A 19928-nucleotide genomic window follows, 5' to 3' on the forward strand; every position below is an offset into this window, starting at 1 on the left:
AGGGCACGTGACACATTCTGGTTTCCTGTATTTCAGGTAGTAGAAAAATTGCTACCTCTAAGAATGGATCCTGGAGAGATCTTGTCACAGTTATAACTTTTCATCAGTGGTTTTATCTCACAACTTTATTTTTACTTTTTATTCATATAGGCAACTTAAAATAGTTTGCAGTAAACTGCTTTATGTATTAAATATTGTAATGGTAGAGTAATGGATTGCCTGTGCATTGTAACCACAAAGGTAAGATATAGTATGCTTTCTACTTTTGTTAGTGACAGAGTGTGAGAGACCTTTTTGTTTATAATATATTTAAAAAATAAAGTGCAACCATTGTTATATATTTGAAAATAGATATTTGAATCCATTTGATGCTTAGTATATATCCTTTAGGAAAGGTAATATTCTGAAATGTGTTTCAGATAGCTAAAAATAGTATATTGAATGGATATTTTTTTCCTTGAGATTTACAGGAAGCATTTCTCCCAACAGCAAAGGTTTATAGGGCCCTGATTATATTTAAATCTTCTAAATATATGCTCAAAGTTCTCCCCCTCTACTTTATTTTCTGTCCCCATATGTCATGCTGGTTGAAAGTATAACTCATTTTGAGAACATTTTCTGGACTCTCCCATTTATTTATTGCAAATATAGTTAATTTTTTTTTTAAGAAGAATAATGAAGTTCTGATTGTGTTGCCATTAGAAAGATGTTGATTGGATTTAAAATGGTTAAACTTGTGTAAGAACTCCTTGAAGTTGTTTGTTTTACAGTCTGTTATGCTCATCCTCAAAGTGCAACATGCTTCACTTAAGCGCTGAGTTTGGTTTCTTTTATTCCTGAGCACCAGTTTGTGGACATTGTGTGATTGTGTAAGATTCAAGATGCTTACATTTAAAATTTATACATTGGTTTGTAAAATATGGAATAATTTATTTTGGGGGTTTTATTTTTATAAACTTATGACACAGTGTTAGACAGAATTGTTGAGATTTTTAAATTATGTTCAGTAATAAAAGAATCAGTAAATTTGTGAATTCTGAAAGTAGTCTATTTTTATGTAGTGAATTATTTTTCACAAGAGGAAAAGCAAGAAAATTGATCTAAATTAGTTTTGTTTGCTTTTTGTTCAAAATTATAATTCAAACAGTAAGAGTTTTCATCAGATACTAACATACCCATTATCTGGTCCCATTCTGTTTATCAGAGATGTCTTCCATGTACCTCTGTGTAAAACTGTCTTATCAAAATATTCTTACAGAATGTTTAAAGGGCAGTAAGCCTGGGACACAGGTTTAGTCTAGTTAGTTTGGTTTGTTTTTTTTTTCCCCTTCTCTAAGTTCTTTTCATGGTTGTCAGTGGTTGGTTCTCTCTGTGATTTACCTTTTATCACTTCATTCACTTTAGTTTTTATTTCTAATATTATAGCAAGGTTATTTGAAATGATCTATCTTCTCTCTCCCCTGTCCTTTTTGATAGATTAAAATATTTTGTATTTGATCCTTTTTAAGCAAAAGAGAGCTACCATTGTCAAAAAAATTTGTATGGAATCAATATCTAAAGTTTTAATAAGTTTTTATTATGTAACTGTTAAAGCAAAAATAGAAAAGATGTAGGTTGGAAATTAGGAAGCCTAAAATATTATTTGTAGCTACTTTTGAAAGAGCTAAATTAAAATGATTTCTTTTATTATTAGAAGTAAACCCTTTGAACGTATTTAACCAATAGCTATAGCAGGAAGAGCAAAAATCTTAATTTTCTTTTCAACTGAAGTGCTGCAATGTTTTCTCCCCCTCGAGTCTCTTCTCGCTTTTCTGATCTTTAGAGAGCTTCATGGTTTTATATATATTTTTAACGTCTGACAGTATAGTTGATGTAATTCTATCATGTTAATACTAAAACACCTTTCCAAGTGAAATTTTTTTCATCATCCGCCTCCCCTCTCTCCCACTTGTGTAGGCATGGTGAGCTAGGTAGGCATGTTGCATCACTGCTACCATGGATACTCTTAAGAACAGGCATGTGGGTTGAGCTAAAGCAATGATGATTAGTTTTCTGGGCTTCCCCCCCACCCCATAACTATATGTTCTTCACAATGAAGACTGTTACTTTAAAATGTTTGCAAATGACTGGGTTGTGAGATGTGATGACTAAATCATCACTGTTGCTGAACAGCCAAATTTTGGCCTCCATTTACAGTAGTATTAATGCAGTTATAAATAGCTCTAGTTCCTTTTCTGATTAATACATTTTAAACACATGTAATGTTTGTTTTGCCTCTTAGTGGGAAATGAAAATGTATTTCCTCTTCAGTCTGAATTTTTGAAAATAATTGTTCTGAATTTACGTATTTTGCAGGGGAAAAGATCCTAGTGAGCATTTCTCTTGTGCAGTATTTCTTTATTGTTAGTATACATACATAGATCTTTATGTAATTTACTCAGCTTGGATACAATATTTTATTTTGTGCTTTTCCACATAATGTCTAAGAGATATTTGTTTTTGTGTTTGTAAATCCTTCTGTTCTTAATTAGCTCCTTTGTAAATGTATGTCAGTTGAGGTGGAATTAATATTGTTAGAGGGCCAGGAAGAGATGTGTAGTTTTGTCAGACTCACTATCACTATGGGAAAATTAACTCAAAGTATACGAAGTCCAACAAGAGTGATTTGGGAGTATTGTATACGGTGTGTTTTCTTTTGTTAGTGATAAGCACTGTGCAGCTTCAGCTAAAGGCATTCATATTCTTTAGTATAGAGGTTTCCCATCTGTCTATTAACCTCTGAGAAAGGGAGTTGCATAACTTTCGTATTAGAATTTCTTGCAGTAGAATCATGTCTTTCTCCATCTTTTGTTATACTGTTTGTTCATCAAGTAGAAAAGGGATGTTTTCTCTCTCTCTATTCATTTTAGGGTCATTTAGCAGAAGTTTAGGTGGCAGGAGAAAGACCTGAAAAGAAAAAAATTTCTCGTGTGTTCTTGATTAAGCTTATTAGGTGGAAAAGAGTGTCCATATTTCAGGAGATTCTCTTGCACTCAGTACCAGTTGTTATTATTTTTGTTATTCAACTTGTTTGCCAAAACTTGGAGTCCATATTAAATTCTGTTAGGGCAATATTTGAAGTCTGTGCAGTCTTGGGGAGTCTCTTCCAGTTAAGGGACTGGCAATACAAATGTTTTAGGAGCTGCAGACCAGGTTTTCATTGTTTTTATTAACAGGTCTTTTTTTTTTCCCCCAGCTCTTGTGAGGTGGTTCCTTCTTCTTTGAGATCTTCATGCATAATGATTTCCTTTGTTTGCAAGTCCTTGCCCCCAAATCTTACTAACCCTTCAGATTCCAGTTTATAGATTATTTCCTCAGGGAAGCCTTCCTTGAGGCCCAAGATTAAATAAGGTTCTTTTATTGATAACTTCTATAAGTATACTTTCCTTTCCTTTCAGCACACAGTGTATTATGTATTTGTGTGATTCTTTATTAGTGTATGTTTCTTCCACTGAACTATAAACTTTATAAAATAAGACTTTTATCCTCATGGTATTCCCGAGGCCTGACCAAGTGTCTGAGTATCTACATATAGTGGATACTCAGTAAATAATTGTTGAATGAATGAGGCTTTGGCACAGATGTTCCAAACTTGTGGATTAAAAAAAATAAATGAATATTTTTACTTTGTAATGCATTTTAAGCCCTCTTTTGAATGTGGTTGTATGTTGACATCCTGGAAAATTGTCACTAAAATTTATTTATCTTTCTATATTTATTATGAATTCAAAAGGATCCAGAAAACGGCCCATCTTCCCAGTGTTTTCCACCTCTTTCTTAGTTTATGGTGGGGATGGACCACATCATCTTTTTTTTTTTTTTAACATCTTTATTGGAGTATAATTGCTTTGCAATGGTGTGTTAGTTTCTGCTTTATATCAGAGTGAATCAGCTATACATACACATCTATCCCCATATTCCCTCCCTCTTGCGTCTCCCTCCCACCCTCCCTATCCCACCCTCCCTATCCCACCCCTCTAGGTGGTCACAAAGCACCGAGCTGATCTCCCTGTGCTATGTGGCTGCTTCCCACTAGCTATCTATTTTACAGTTGGTAGTGTATATATTGGACCACATTATCTTGTCTTGATACTTACTTGTCTACTATTCACTTAAATATTTGACTGACTTTTTTTGAATGGTTGTATATATAATTTTTTTTCTTGCTTATACTTAATTTGGGAGAGTCAGATCCTTTTTTATTTTACAGGGCTTACTTCCATCTCTAGACTGCAAAATGTTGACTAACAAGTTAAGTACTGTCCAGTAGAACTTGATGCAGTGATGGAGATGTTGTGTATCTGTTCTGTCCTATCCACTGACACATAAAACATGGCCAGTTTGACAGAGGAACTAAATTTTAATTAATTTAAGTAGACTTAGATTATTGATTGTAAAAACAATTTCCATACACCAGCCAACCATTCACTTATTTATTCTTGAATTTTTTATACATTTTTTGAGTGGGTAATAAACTCACATATTATTCAAAATAAACTCAGGAATCAAAAATCATTTTAAAAAATTATGTAGTTATATCTCACTTCTGTCCCTTCTCACCCTGGTCCCCATAGGGAACTATTTTTTGTTTGTTTCTATATTTTTCAGTGTTTATGCATATACAGGAATTAAGAATGTTTTATTTCTCCCTTTCCCTATACAACAGATAACGTGTTTTATATTTATATAATCTTTTGTCCCTTGCTGGTTTTACTTATAATATCCTGAAGGGCTCTCCATTTTAGTATACATAACTTTTTCTCATTCATTTTTCAGAAAAATAATGTTTAGTTGTGTGATATCAGCTTCCTTAACCAAACATGGTCTTTTAAATAAATGACCTGTAACAGCTGGTTCTAATTGGAGAAAGATGAAAGTTGGATACATACCTAGCACTGAATATCATGAAAAATTCCAAAGTTTCAAAAGTTATAAATATATTTTTGCTAAGCACTAAAGTTCTCTCTAACCTCTTATTATAAACAATTTTTTTTTTCAATGAAAAAACTTTGTATGTGTGTCATTTTATATTTGTGCATGTATATCTGTATCATGTAGGATTGCTGGTTTAGAGAGTAAATGTGCTGTAATTTAGGTATCTACTGCCAGATTCTCCTCCACTGGAGTTGTGTCATTTTGCATTCCCACCAGCAATGTATGAGAGTGATTGTTTCCCTGCAACTTTGTCGACAGAATGTATTTTCAAATTTTTGTATTTTTGCCAATTTCTTGGGTGAGAAATGGTATATAAATGTAGTTTTAATTTGCATTTCTCATATATTTAAGCAAGGTTTATTATATTTCATACTTTTTCCCTTCTGAGTTGGTCTTTTTCTTCTCAGTTTCTAGGAGCTCTTTATATAATAACAGGGAGCTTAACCTTTGTCCCTGATGAGTTGCAGATTTTTTCCCCACACTTTGTCATGGTGTTATTATTAGTTCTCCCCTCCCCTCTCCCCTCCCCTCTTCTCTCCTGAATTTTGAGGTCATAGCAAGACCTTCCACATTCATATTCCAGAGTTATAAGGAATTCCACCCAGGTGTTATAAAAAATTCACCCAAGTGTTCTTTTGGTACTTTATATAAGATTTCTTTTTTTTTTTTTTTTTAATTTTTTTGTGGTACGCGGGCCTCTCACTGTTGTGGCCTCTCCCGTTGCGGAGCACAGGCTCTGGACGTGCAGGCTCAGCGGCCAAGGCTCATGGACCCAGCCGCTCCGCAGCATGTGGGATCTTCCCAGACCGGGGCACGAACCCGTGTCCCCTGCATCGGCAGGCGGACTCTCAACCACTGCGCCACCAGGGAAGCCCAAGATTTCATTTTTAAGTCTTAGGACCATTTAAAGATTATCTTGATCTGTAGTGTTAGTTGTGGAACTGGTGTAATATTTTTCCACATGGCTACCCATTTGTTCCAGTGTCATTTATTAAAAAGTTCATATATACCCCCACTTGATTGAGATGCCACTTTTTTTTTTTTTTTTTTTTTTTTTTGCGGTATGAGGGCCTCTCACTGTTGTGGCCTCTCCCGCTGCGGAGCACAGGCTCCGGACGCACAGGCTCAGCGGCCATGGCTCACGGGCCCAGCCGCTCCGCGGCACGTGGGATCTTCCCGGACCGGGGCACGAACCCGTGTCCCCTGCATCGGCAGGCGGACTCTCAACCACTGCGCCACCAGGGAAGCCCGAGATGCCACTTTTTGACAAATAAATTTCCATATGTATTTAGGTCTGTTCTGGACATTGAATTGTTTCATTGGTTTGTCCATTTAAGAACCAACTTGATGGCATTTTACTTACTGAAGCTTTTTAGTATGCCTTAACATCTAATATAATTATTCTTTTCTCTTTGCTTCTCTGTTTTTGAGTTTTTTATTAACAAAAAGGATGATTCTTTCTTGTTTGTTTATCCATATAGATTTTACAGTCAACTTATCTAGTCTGAGAAAGTGTTTTGGTATTGGGAACAACCTCTAAGTATGTACAGTCAGCCCTCCGTAGTCTCAGGTTCTGTATCTGTGGATACAGAGGAATGACTGTACTAATAGTATAAACCAACTAATAGTATAAACTGCCAACAAAAGGGTAGACAGTAGTCTTTTTGATTCCCTAGCCTGGGGAACAGGATTTTAAATTCATCTCTTAAGAGTTCTTATCAGTTGATTTTTGTTTAATCAAAGACACATTTTACCTGTTTAATAAGTTTTGCCAAAGTTTACCAGTCAACTAAAGTTGCCTTTTGACTAAGTGAAAGAAGTTTATTTCCGTTCTGTGTTGGATGCCTAGAGGGCTGTGTTGAGAATTCTAACAGGTTGAAGGAAAAGTGCTGTCGTCAATTGATAGGCTTTGCCATGGCTGAGGGATTGGAGAAGGGTGAGGGCCTTGGTAGAGCAGTGGGATCATTTGTATTTAATATGTTTTGAAAATCCTTACACGTTATCACCTTATAGCATTTTAAATGACTCCACTGTTTGGATGTTTTATAACTTAGTCAACATTTGGATTCTGTTTTTTTCTCTGAAAATGATGTACTTGATGCTCAGTCTCTGAGCATAGCCATTATTCTTTAGGTGAGGAATTTCAGTATAGAAGGTATGAACATTTTTTAAAAATTTAATTTAATTATTTATTTATGGATGCGTTGCATCTTTGTTGCTGCACGCGGGCCTTCTCTAGTTGCAGTGGGCGGGGGTCACTCTTCGCTGTGGTGCGCGGGCTTCTCTTTGCGGTGGCTTCTCTTGTTGCGGAGCACGGGCTCTAGGCGTGTGAGCTTCGGCAGTTGTGGATTGTGGGCTCTAGAGCACAGGCTCAGTAGCTGTGGTGCGTGGGCTTAGCTGCTCTGCAGCCCGTGGAATCTTCCCAGGCCAGGGCTTGAACGCATGTCTCCTGCATTGGCAGACGCACTCTCAACCACTGCGCCACCAGGGAAGCCCGGTATGAACATTTTTAATGTTTTGATAAATATTGCCACAATTTCTAAACTTTAATTACCTTCAGATTATTTTTCCAGTTAAAGTACCCTATTTTATATTAAGTGTGTTTTCACTGAACTGGTTCTGCATTTACATGTGGAAAGGTTCATTATAGCTTTTGATCTTATCCATAATGATTGACTTTCTTGACTGTTTCACTTTTTGTTAACTTTTAATATCCAGTCAGTGTTCACCCTGGGTTTACCTTATTTGGGACCTACTGCATTGGAAAAATAGAGGTTGCTTTCAAGTACTATCTATTTCTGCTTATCCTTTTACAATTGAACTTTCAAATGAATGAGGATAACTAAGGCTTCTGTTTCTCTTATTTTGTCAGTCTCTCACTTTTTAAAATTCCTTATAGTCTGCATTCGGCAGCAGTCACTCAACTGAAATTGTGCAGTTTAGTCTGGACAGAGAATAAAGAATAATAGTTAAGAGCTCAAGCTCTGGAGACCTTTGAGGTTCTAGTCTCAACCCTTGATTCCTGGACAAGTCATTTATTCCTTCTGTGTTTTGTTTCCTCATCTCTAAAATAGGGGAAATAATGACACCTAGTTTACATGGTTATTAAAGATTAATTGAGCTAATAATTACTGTCAAGTGTGTGAAATGATGACTACCACATAGTAAGACTTTAATAATAATGTTAACAGATATTTTTAATAATTTTTATTAAGTAGTAGTAAAATATATAGCCTTCTGGTTGGACAGAACAATCTTTTCTGAATATTCTCTCTGCCTTTACACTGTTGGTGTTCCCTCTTTTATAATTCTTGTTCCCTGCCTTTTATGACTAGTGTACTGGTTCTCTTTCTTTATTAAGGGTGGTGGATGGTTTAGGTACAGCTGTATATTTAGGCAAACCGGCATTAGGAATAAAAGGAAAATGAAAAAGGATGAGATTTAAAGATACTTCTACACATTCCTGTTTCTGCTTTATCTACCTCTTCTTTTGCTGCTTTTATTTTGGATTTTAGAGTTATGCTAGTGCCTGTCTTTGGAGACAGCTCCCTGAATCTCTGACTGCCAAAATTTTATGACTATATATTCTTCTTTTGGTGATTGGTATGTAACCATCTTATATGGATAAAGAAAAAGGATTGTCCATATGTGGGAAAAGATATTTACTTGTGATTCCAGTGGATACTCAACAACTATTCAGGTAGATAACTGATAATGGTAGGTAATAAATCACCAGAGAAATGTTGAATTGTTTTGGCTTTTCAGTTTGAGAATTATGAATAGAAATGTCTTTGATTTAAATGTTCGTATTTATACGTCAGGACACTTTTAGTTGTGCTGGGTTGTATGAAAATTGTATATTAGCCAGCAGCTTTGAAATGCGTGTGAGACCTTTTTAAAGAAAATCCTCGTACAGAGATTTCAGGTTTTTTAGATTTTAGAAAGTTGAATTTTAATAATATATAGAAATGCTGCCCTCTACTGTTGCCTAGTTGTTTTACTGCCATGTAAAAATGTTCAGTAACGTCTACTAGGATAACTTTTTTAAAAGTATTAGATTGGAGTATACTATTAGATTGGAGTATAACTATATAAAATATTCTGATAACATAATTGTTAAATTATGTTTATTACTCAGTGCTAACTCCCATTAAATATGTTCATTGTCATCATTTTTTGGCTTTTAGAAAAACTTGGATCTTGGAACAAAAGTCTTAGCTTCTTATTTTACATGGTGAGCTTTAAGTGGTCACTTGATTGATTCCGTATGGTTGTGCGATTCAGAGCTTGTATTGATAGCTTATAAGCAAACTAAAAAGTTCTACAGGTAAAGATATTTTTCTAAAGTAAAAATTGTTTTAATACCTTAAGTTATGTAATTGATTTGAAATTCTAATCAATATTAAATAGGGATGTAAGATCTGCATATGTTTACTAAAAGGAAGCCCTGCCTAAACAGTGGTGATGTTGACCAAAATTTTAACCTCTGGATTTCAGATTTTTCACTGTAAAATGAAGGGATTAGAAGAGATAATTTTTAAGATTACCTTCAGCTTTGTTTTACTGAGTACCTATTGTATATGAAGTAATCTCCTGTATATAAGATAGAAATGGAAAAACAAAGATGATTAGTATAGTTCTTGCTCTAGATCGGGTCAGCCAGTTAGCCAAATCAGACCGTAGTCATTTACTTAATGTCATGGCTGCTTTCGTGCTACAGTGGCAGAGTTTGAGTAGTTGCAGCAGAAACCATATGACCTGCAAAGCTGAAAATATTTACTATCTGGCCCTTTATAGAGAATGTTTTCTGACCCTTGCCCCAGATGAACTTGGGGTCTGGTGTTGAAGATAAGTATCTAAAAAGATAATTCAGAATGGGCATTTATAAAGGACACACAAACAAAATGCCAGGAGTAGTTTAAATAAAGTTAACATGCAATAAAGGAAAATATGCTTTCATCAACACCGTTCTTCCCAGTTCAGTAGTGTGCTAACATCTTCTAGTAATTCCCAGAGATTGCTGTTTATCAGACATTAGCAAGTATCCTGCTTCACAACCTCATTATCATCGTTATCATTATGACTTTCTTTTTGTAAAATGCACAAATCTATGTAGGCACTTCAGTGTCTTTTTATAACTGTGACCACTACCTATGTAAAAATATAAAACATTTTCAGTACCCCAGAATACTCCCTTTTGTTCTTCCTAAAACATTTTGGCCTCCCCAGAAGTAATCGTTTTTCTGACCTATATCACTGTAGATTAGCTTTGAACTTCTTACAAATGTAGTCATACAGTGTATATGGTCACTTCCAGTTTCTTTTACTCAGCATGTGTGTCTCAGTGTGTGTCAGTAGTTTGTCCCTTTTTATTGATGTGTAGTATTCCATTGTATGACTACACCACAACTTTATTCTGCTGTTGTTGGAATTTGGGTTGTTTCCAGTTTGGGGCTGTCATGAATAAAGCTGCTTTGAACATTTTTGTGGAAGTCTTTTGTGGACATAAGCATTTATTACTCTTGGGCATATATACCTGGGAGTTAGAGTTTTAAATTCATCTTGTAGAGTCCTTACCAGAAAGTGTTTGTTTAATAGGACAAGGTGGGAGGGTGGAATCTAAGACACATTTTCAGCTACTTACTTAGTTTGACTTGTCCACCTCTCCATTACAAAGTGACATCTTTACATTTCTTCATGAACCCTGTGACTAAGGCAACCTACATTTTGACTAACTCAGATAGGTTTTTTTTTTTTTTTTTCTGATGCCAGCTTTGGTTGATGTTGGGTGTTTAGAGGTCTTTGCTAAGAAGTCTAATAGCAGGTTGAAGGAAAGAGTGCTGTCATCAATTAGTAGTCTTTGTCGTGACTGAGAGATTGGAGAAAGTTGGAGGACCCGGCAGAACAGTGGGATCATTTGTATTTAATATATTTTATATATTTAAAGTTGCCATTTTAAACTCCTTTTCTTCTAGTTCTGACATCTGTGTCTTCTGTGGTTCTGCTATGGGTCTACTTTTGATTGTTGTTCTCTTATTTTTCATGTTTTTCTGATTCTTCCCAGATCTTGAAATTTTTTTGTTGTGTACTTTAAGTAATGTGTGAAAGAACTATTGAGACTGAACCAATGTTATTTTCCTTGTAAGAAGCTAGAATGAAACTAATCAATTAGGAGTAGTTTGTTTAGAGCTAGGTTGCTACATTAGTTACTTTCAGCTCACTTCAATTTTCAAATACCATGCGGATGAGATCAGTTCTGTACCTTTCCCTTTCCACCAGTAGGACGTTAAGACCTAAGAACTGTGACACTGTAGAAATGTTTCACTGCTTTTCCAGCCCAATTCTCAGCCTCCTACACTTCAGTATTCTCAGTAAATGTCCCATGAGGGTGATCCAGTGTGTGGGGACAACAAGCTCTCCATTTCAGGTTCCTCCACATTCCAACTGGACATGCCAACCCACATGTGATTAAAAACTCCACTGCTTATCCCAGCAGAGTTCCTTAACCTTGATCACACCCAGTCCTTTGCCCACCTGGGTCAAAACTTGCTCAAAACTCCGTTTAGGTTAAGTGTCTGCCTTCTCTAGAAAAGGTTCATCTCTTTGGAATTTGGATTCCTGAGACTAATTTGTGTTCAGAAGTTTCCATTTTTTTTAAATTAAGCTTTTTGTGATAATTGTAGATTCATGTATGTATGTAAAAAATAGTATAGAGATCTCATGTGCCCTTTACCCAATTTCCTCCAAAGGTAACTGTAGTACAGTGTCACTATCCAGGATATTAACATTAATATAGTCAAGATCCAGAACATTTCCATCACCACAGAGATCCCTTATACTGCTTTTTTCTAGCCACACCTACTTTCCTTGCACCCCATCACCCTCTTAATTCACAGGAACTACTAATCAATATTCCATTTCTGTAATTTTGTTATTTAAAGAATTTTATATAAATGGAATCATAAGTATGTAACCTTTTGGGATTGGCTTTTTTTTTTTAACTCTGTAATTTTCTGTAGATTCATCCAGAAAATGATTGTTGTTTATATCAGTAATTTGGTTTTTTGCTGTTGCTGGGTACTATTCCCATGATATGGCTGTATGACTGATAACCATTCACCTGTTGAAGGACATCTGGATTTTCCAGTTTTTGACTATTACAAGTAAAGCTGCTATTAAACATTTGTGTACAGTTTTTGTGTGAACATAAGTATTCATTTCTCTGGGATAAATTACCCAGGAGTGCAAATTGCTGGGTCATATGGTTGTTGCATATTTATTTTTTAAAGAAACTGCTAAACTGCTTTCCACAATGGTTTTACCGTTTTTACATTCTTATCAGCAATGTGTGATTGATCCAATTTCTTTGCATCTTTGACAACATTTGGTGTTGTCAATAATTTTTATTTTAGCCCTTTTCATAGGTATGTAGTGATATCTCATTGTGGTTTTGATTTACATTTTCCTAATGGCTAGTGATGTTGAATATCTTTTCATGTCCTTATTTGCCATCTGTATATCCTTCTTGTATACCTGTTCATGTCTTTTGCCCATATTCTAATTGACTTTTGTTGTTGTTGGATTTTGAGAGTTCTTTACATAATCTAGTATACTAGTCCTTTGTCAGATATGTCACGTGCAGATATTTTCTTTCAGTCTGTAGCTTGTCTTTTCATCCTCTTATTAGGGTCTTTCATGGAGCAAAGGTTTTTAATTTTGATGAAGTCCTGTCTATTAACATATCCTTTCATGAGTCATGCTTTTCGTGGCAAATCTTTTGATAGTCATGTGTTTGTTGCTAATGTATAAAAATATGGTTTACTTTTGTATTTTTATCTTGTACCCTGTGACCTTGCTGAACTCACTTACTAGTTGTAGGAGTTTCTTTGTAGGTTCCTTGAGATTTTTTAATGTAGACCGTCTGAAAATTGGGAGTTTTTAATTTCTTCCTTTCTAATCTCTATGTCTTTATTTCCTTTCATTTGCCTTATTGCACTGGCTAGAACTTCCAGCATCTTCAAGATAGAACCATAACCCTTCTTCTTATCAACACTGTTGGCATCCTTCTGTAATTCATTGTAATTTCTTACTTGGACCCAAGTTCCTAGTAGTTGATCTCTCTTTCCTCTGTTGCCTAGATATATAACCTATTCTCCACATAAACCAGAATGGGGAAAAAATATCTAAATCAGAGTCTCATCTCTTCCTTGTTTAAAATCCTCTGAATGGCTCACGGTTCCAGTTAGAATAAAATCCAGTTAGAATTCCCTCATTCTGGAATATTAGATCCTACCTCAGCTAGACTCTGGCCACCTTTCTGATTTAAGCTACCCTTCTCCTGGTTGAGTCTCCTCTAGTTATACTAGCCTTCTTTCAGATCCTAAAATTCCAATACTTTTGGATCAGGTACTCCTACTGCCTGAAAGCCCCTCTTCTTGATTTTTACATATCAACCTTCTTCAAATCTTTTAGGGTTCAGCCTAAATGACACATCTCAAAGAGGCCTTCTCTGACTAACTTAAATCTTCCCTGTTCCCCCTTGACCACACACTGTTTCCTTTTCAGTGCTTATCACTCTGTAATTGTTTACTTTGTTTAGTTTACAAATCTATGTGGAAAATAAAATTACTCAATGAATTAGAAATTTTGTGATATGTAAATAAAAACGTAATATTTATAATTTTGGCAGTCTGATATTTTAAAAATATAATTTGGGGATCAGACACATGGCTTTGAATGCCCCATTTGATGGGCACATTTAGACAATTTGCATTTAATGTAATTATCAATATAGTTGGGTTTAAATCTGTCATCTTGTTGTTTGTTTAATATTTGTCCCATCTGTTCTTTGTTTTTTCCTTTTACTACCTTGCTTTGTAGTAATTGGGTATCTTTTATGATTCCATTTTATCTTCAGCTATTGGTTTATTACAATAGCTATACCTCTTTGCTTTATTGTTTTAGTTGTTGTTCCAGGTCCCAGAGTCTGAGATACACAATATATGCATCTTTAAGTTATCATAGTTTACCTTCAAATATTATAGCACTTGACATATAATGTTAAAATCTTGCAACAATGCACTTCCATTTCCTCCTCCTTTCATTTGTGTTGCTGTTATCATACATCTTCTACATGTATCATAAACCCTATAAGCTATTTATTATTTTTTCTTTAAATAGAAACTTATCTTTTTCTTTTCAGATTAATAGACTTAATATTTTAGAGCAGTTTCAGGTTTACAGAAAAATTGAGAAAATGCAGAGTTCCAGTTAATGAGCCAATATTGATACAATATTAACTAATGTCCATTGTTTACATTAAGGTTCACTGTGTATGCTGTATATTCTGTGGGTTTGAAAATATATAGTGACATGTATCTACCACTATATTATCATACAGAATAGTTTTATTTCCTTAAAAATCCCCAGTGCTCCACCTGTTCATCTCTCCTTCCCCCCTGTGCACCCCTGGCAACTACTGATCTTTTTCTGCCTCCATAGTTTTGCTTTTTCCAGAATGTCATATAGTTGAACTTATGTGGTATATAGCCTTTTAAGTTTGGTTTCTTTCACATTATAATATGCATGTAAGGTTTCTCCATGTCTTTTCATGCTTGGCACATGATGGCACATTCTTTTTATCACTGAATAAGATTTCATTGGTGTCTTATCTGCTATTAATCTCATCTAGTGGATTTTTCATTTCAGATATTACATTTTTCATCACTGTAAGTTCCATTTGATACATCTTTAGTGCATCTGTTTGTGTCATGTTCATGTTTTCCTTTAAATCCTTTAACATATATATATAATTTTATGAAAGTGTTTCAAAGTTTTGTCTACTAATTCCATCATCTGATATTTCTATATATGCTCCCATGGACTGATTTTCCTCCTGTAACGGGTCACAATTTTCTGCTGATTTGTATGTCTTGGCGTGTTTCACTATATGCCAGACATTGTGAATGTTGTTGAGTGTTGCTCCATATTGTTTTCGCTAAAGAGTGTCCATATTTTTTCATGGGCAGCTAGGTCTTTTGCACATAAGGTTGATAACTTTCAAGGCTTCTTTTTAGGCTTTTTTTAGGTTGGGTCTCCACTAGCCTCTTCTTAGGTTTACTACTAAGGCTTGACTGTCTAGGAGTGTATACTGATTACTCCAGGTGTTCATTGAGGTCTCTCTTCTCTGACTATATAGATCTAAACACCTCCCTGACAGTTCTTGGCCTTGTGGAGTTTCACGTTATCAAGTAGATTAACATTCAGACCAGAATCTCAAGGGCACTCCCTCTACATATTTCTGGAGCTCTTTCTCTGCTTAGCTCCCTCCTTTCTGATAATCTGTTTTGCAAATTCCAACTGCTTTAGACTCCCTGAAAACCAGTGTTGATGTCTTCAACCAGTCTTGATCTCTTCAGTTCCGTGAGATGGCTGTGTTTGCTTGAATTTCCCCATTGTGTGCCAGGTTCTCAAATTTGCCTCCAGGCAGAAAGCCAGAAAGATGGTATTGTTCATCTCATTTGTTTTCTTTCTCTCAGGTATCACAATCCTGTCCCGCTTGTTGTTCCAGTGTCTGTAAACTGTTACTGCATGTATTTTTTCCCTAGTTTTCCAGTTTTTTAAAGCAAAAGAGTAAGTTCTGTACCAGTTACTCCTTTGTGGCCTGACACAGTTTTTCCTATTTTATTTATTTAGATCCTATTTCACTTTGTTATAGATTTAAGATGGCCTACTCTGGAATATGAACTTCTTTTTCAATAGTTGCCTTAAAAAAATAACATTCTTGCTCTTTGGCAATAAAGGAGATATAAAAGTAATGTATTTTCATTGAAAACTACAGAAATAGATAACAATGTACATAAGGCTCATCTCTAAATTCAGGCTCCATATCTACCGCTGTTAACATTTTGGTATGTTCTACTAATTTTTCTAGGTGCATATGTAACTTCTTATAAACGTAATTGAGGGGCATGCACACATAAACACATAATCCTCTTTGTTACTCCAATTTCAATTTTTTTTCCTTTTAGAAAATACAGGTTGGAATAGCTTTCTGTGGCATTACATTTTCTTTAAAAGTGTATGTCTATTTGTGTGTGTTATAATGGCAGTTAAAGATTTTTATCACAATAATGTATAATCATTTATTCAGACAACATGGGATTGATTATGATTAAACATTTATTATTTCCAAATGTAAGATCTTTAGTCAGTAAAGACTGTACTCCTAATTTCGTCTGCTATCCTTTTTTTGGGATATTTTTTCCTTGTTTCATCCATTTCATCCTCTCTGAGGAAAGTATTCTGTGTTGAAATTTTGGACTCGGTTCACTTTGAGAACTGTGCTTTTCTTTTATTAATTGGATCACCTGTATTTGTAAGCCTATCTGTATATTAGAATCACATAGAGAGCTTGTTAAAAATAAAGATTCTTAGGCTTGAATTAGACTGAATACCTGGGAATCTTATTCAGATAGGTCACCATTAGGGAACCACTATTCAAAACATGATCTCTGGTACTCTAGGAATACTTAAAGACCTGTGCGTTGATTGGTTCAGGAGGATGTATAAGAACATATGATGGAACTCATTGACCCTCAGCCAGAGCCTCTCTGCTTTTATTTATTTATTTTTTTCTGGGGGGGACACCCAGCTAAGATATGGTTTCAGAGAAGTTTTATGGGAAGGGAAATGTGTTTACCACAGTAATAGCTTATCAGAGCTCTGCCTCTGATGTGTGATGGGTTTATCTCTTCAAATATAAAGAAGTAGCTGCAAACTGCATAAGAGTTATGGCTTGTTAAAGTTATGATAACTATTTAAATGGTTATATAAGTATGATGTTTCCCAAATATCATACTCTTAAGTTATAATTTTCACTTTATGGTTGAGTATATTGAACAAATTTTTAATAAATTATTTTAATCCAATACTTAAAATCTTTGAATAGAAGTTGAAAAATCATAGTTGCTACCTATACATGGTAATTTTTCCAATCTGTGAATATGGAATGTTTATTTATTTAAATCTTCTTTAGTTTACATTAATAATGTTTTGTAATTTTCAGTGTATGCGTATTGTACTTTTATTAAATTTTTTCTGAATATTTAGTGCCTTTTTATGTTAATGTAAAAGGAATTATGTTCTTAATTTCATTTTCAGATTGTTCACTGTATATAAAGTTACATTAATTTTCATATATTGCTGATGTATTCTACATCCTTACTGAACTTTATTAGTTCTAATAGGTTTTGTGGGGGGGATGGTGGGGGACTCCTTAGGATTTTCTACATATAGGATCATGGCATTTGCAAATAAAGCAGTTTTACTCCTTCCTTTCCAGTCCAGATACCTTTTGTTTCTTGCCTGATTGCACTGGCTGGAAACTCCAATACAGTTTTGATTAGGAGTGACTAAATTGTACATTTTTTCCTTGTTTTAAGGATCTTAAGGAGAAAACATTCAGCCTTTCACCATTAAGTATGGTGTTAGATGTAGGTTTTCTATAGGTGCCCTTTATCAGGTTGAGGAATTTTCTTTATTTACCAAGTTTGTTGAGAGAATTTTTATTGTGAATGGATGTTGGAGTTTGTCACATGCTTTTTATATGTCTATTGAGACACTTCTTAAAAAGATGTTTAATTTGACACAAAGGTTTTCATGTTGTTGTTTTTTAACATAAGTGGTGATTTTAGTATCATTGGTGCATTGCGTATCATTTGGATTTAAATGAGAACCATGAAAGATGATTTGCTGTCATTCATTCAACAAATATTCATGAAATGCCTGCAATTTGTGTTTCTAACAAATGCACTAGATTCTGATGAACACTAAAGATTTAGATTTACTAGGTTAGAGTTTCGGATGCATGATAACAAAGTTTTGCTTATTCCATGAGTTTAAATTTTTTTTTTTTTTTTTGCGGTACGTGGGCCTCTCACTGCCGTGGCCTCTCCCTCTGCGGAGCACAGGCTCGGGACGCGCAGGCTCAGCGGCCATGGCTCACGGGCCCAGCCACTCCGCGGCATGCGGGATCCTCCCGGACCGGGGCACGAACCCGTGTCCCCTTCATCGGCAGGCGGACTCTCAACCACTGTGCCACCAGGGAAGCCCTAAATTTTTAAAAGCAGTTTTTAAACATCTAAATATATAGCTATAAAACCTAAGTAATAATGAGCCCAGTTCTAACTTTTCCTAAAATAATAGCTTTTGTTGTTGTTGTTGTTACCATGAACAGTATCATTTTAGCAGGGCTACATTTCTTTCTTGTATTCATATTGGGGTGATTGAGATGGTGCTAGATTTCCTTTTAGAACCGCTTTATAAGTAATAGCCATATGATGAAGCAAATCACACTAATTTGTTGATGCTCCTGTAGTTGGACTATCACAGTCTCTATTTTGGGCATATACATTGAGGTTTCATGGTACAGTTTGCAGCATACAGATTTGCCCCATTATTTGAAATTGTATATAGTCACAGTTGAATTTGTTTTTTTGTTTTTGTCTGTTTTTTTTTTTTTGATTGGCTCTGTTCAACTGTGAAAGCTGAAATTCTATAGTTAATTGAAATCAGTCAAGTTAGTATAGTTTGATCAATAATGAATATAGATTTGATTTAACATTAGTTTTAATTTTAATTATTCAACATCTTATTTGACAGAGTAGCATTTTAGTATTCTTAATTACAGCAAAATGTAATCAATTTTTTCCAGTTTTATTCAGATGTAATTGACATGCAGCACTATATAAGTTAAGGTGTATAGCATAATTATTTGACTTACATACATCATGAAATGATTATCACAGTAAGGTCAGTGAATATCCATCATGTTGTATAGTTACAAAATAAAAGAAAAATGTTTTCTGTGAGATAAGAACTCTTAGGATTTACTCTCTTAACAACTTTCATATATTATATACAGCACTGTTAATTATATAAATCATTTTGTACATTACATCCCTAGTACTTAATTATCCTTTAACTGGAAGTATGTTCCTTTTGACCACGTTCCACTAATTCCCCCTCCCCCCTCCCCACCTCTGGTAACCACAAATATGATCTTTTTCTATGAGTTTGTTTGTTTTAAAGTGTAATTGATCTGCAACACTATGTTAGTTCTTGGTATACAACATAGTGATTTGATATTTCTATGTTACAAAATGATCTCCACAATAAGTCTCATTATCATCTGTCACCATACAAAGACAGTACATTATTATTGTCTATATTCCCCACTGTGTACGTTTCATCCCTGTGTCTCATTTATTTTGTAACTGAAAGTTTGTACCTCTTAATCTCCCTTACCTATTTCACTCATTCCCCCCCCACCAGCCTCCCCCTGGCAAGCACCTGTTTGTTCTCTGTATCAATGGGTCTGTTTCTATTATGTTTGTTCATTTGTTTTTTACATTTCACATATAAATGAAATCGTATGGTATTTGTCTTTCTCTCTCTGCCTTATATCACCTAACATAATCCCCTCTAGTTCTATCCATCTTGTTTCAAATGGCAAGATTTCATTCTTTTTTTATGGCTAATATTCCATCACACACACACACACACACACACCTTTATCCATTCATCTGTCAGTGGGCACTTAAGTGACTTCCATATCTTGGCTATTGAGAATAATGCTGTGATGATGAATGTAGCAGCACATATGTCTTTTCAAATTAGTGTTTTTGTTTTCTTTGGAAGAATACCCAGAAATGGAATTGCTGGATTGTATGGTAGCTGTGTTTTTAATTTTTTGAGACATCTCCATACTGTTTTCTGGAGTGACTGCACCAATTTACATCCCCACCAGCAGTGTTACGAGGGTTCTGTTTTCTCTGCATCCTTGACAACACTTGTTTGTTGTCTTTTTAATAATAGCTATTTTTACAGGTGTGAGGTAATAACTCATTGTGGTTTTGACTTACATTTCCCTGTTGTAGAGCATCTTTCCATGT

At 34.9% G+C, this 19928-nt stretch overlaps 1 protein-coding gene across 9 annotated transcripts in view; it reads left to right on the top strand.

Moving 5' to 3' along the window:
- The window catches only part of DLG1 (discs large MAGUK scaffold protein 1), a 295020-nt gene that overhangs the window by 43211 nt on the left and 231881 nt on the right, over positions 1-19928 (top strand). The gene's annotated exons all lie outside the window — the stretch shown is intronic.

Source organism: Mesoplodon bidens (genome assembly GCF_964165515.1).
Source record: "Mesoplodon bidens genome assembly, chromosome: 5".
Taxonomy (NCBI): domain Eukaryota; kingdom Metazoa; phylum Chordata; class Mammalia; order Artiodactyla; family Ziphiidae; genus Mesoplodon; species Mesoplodon bidens.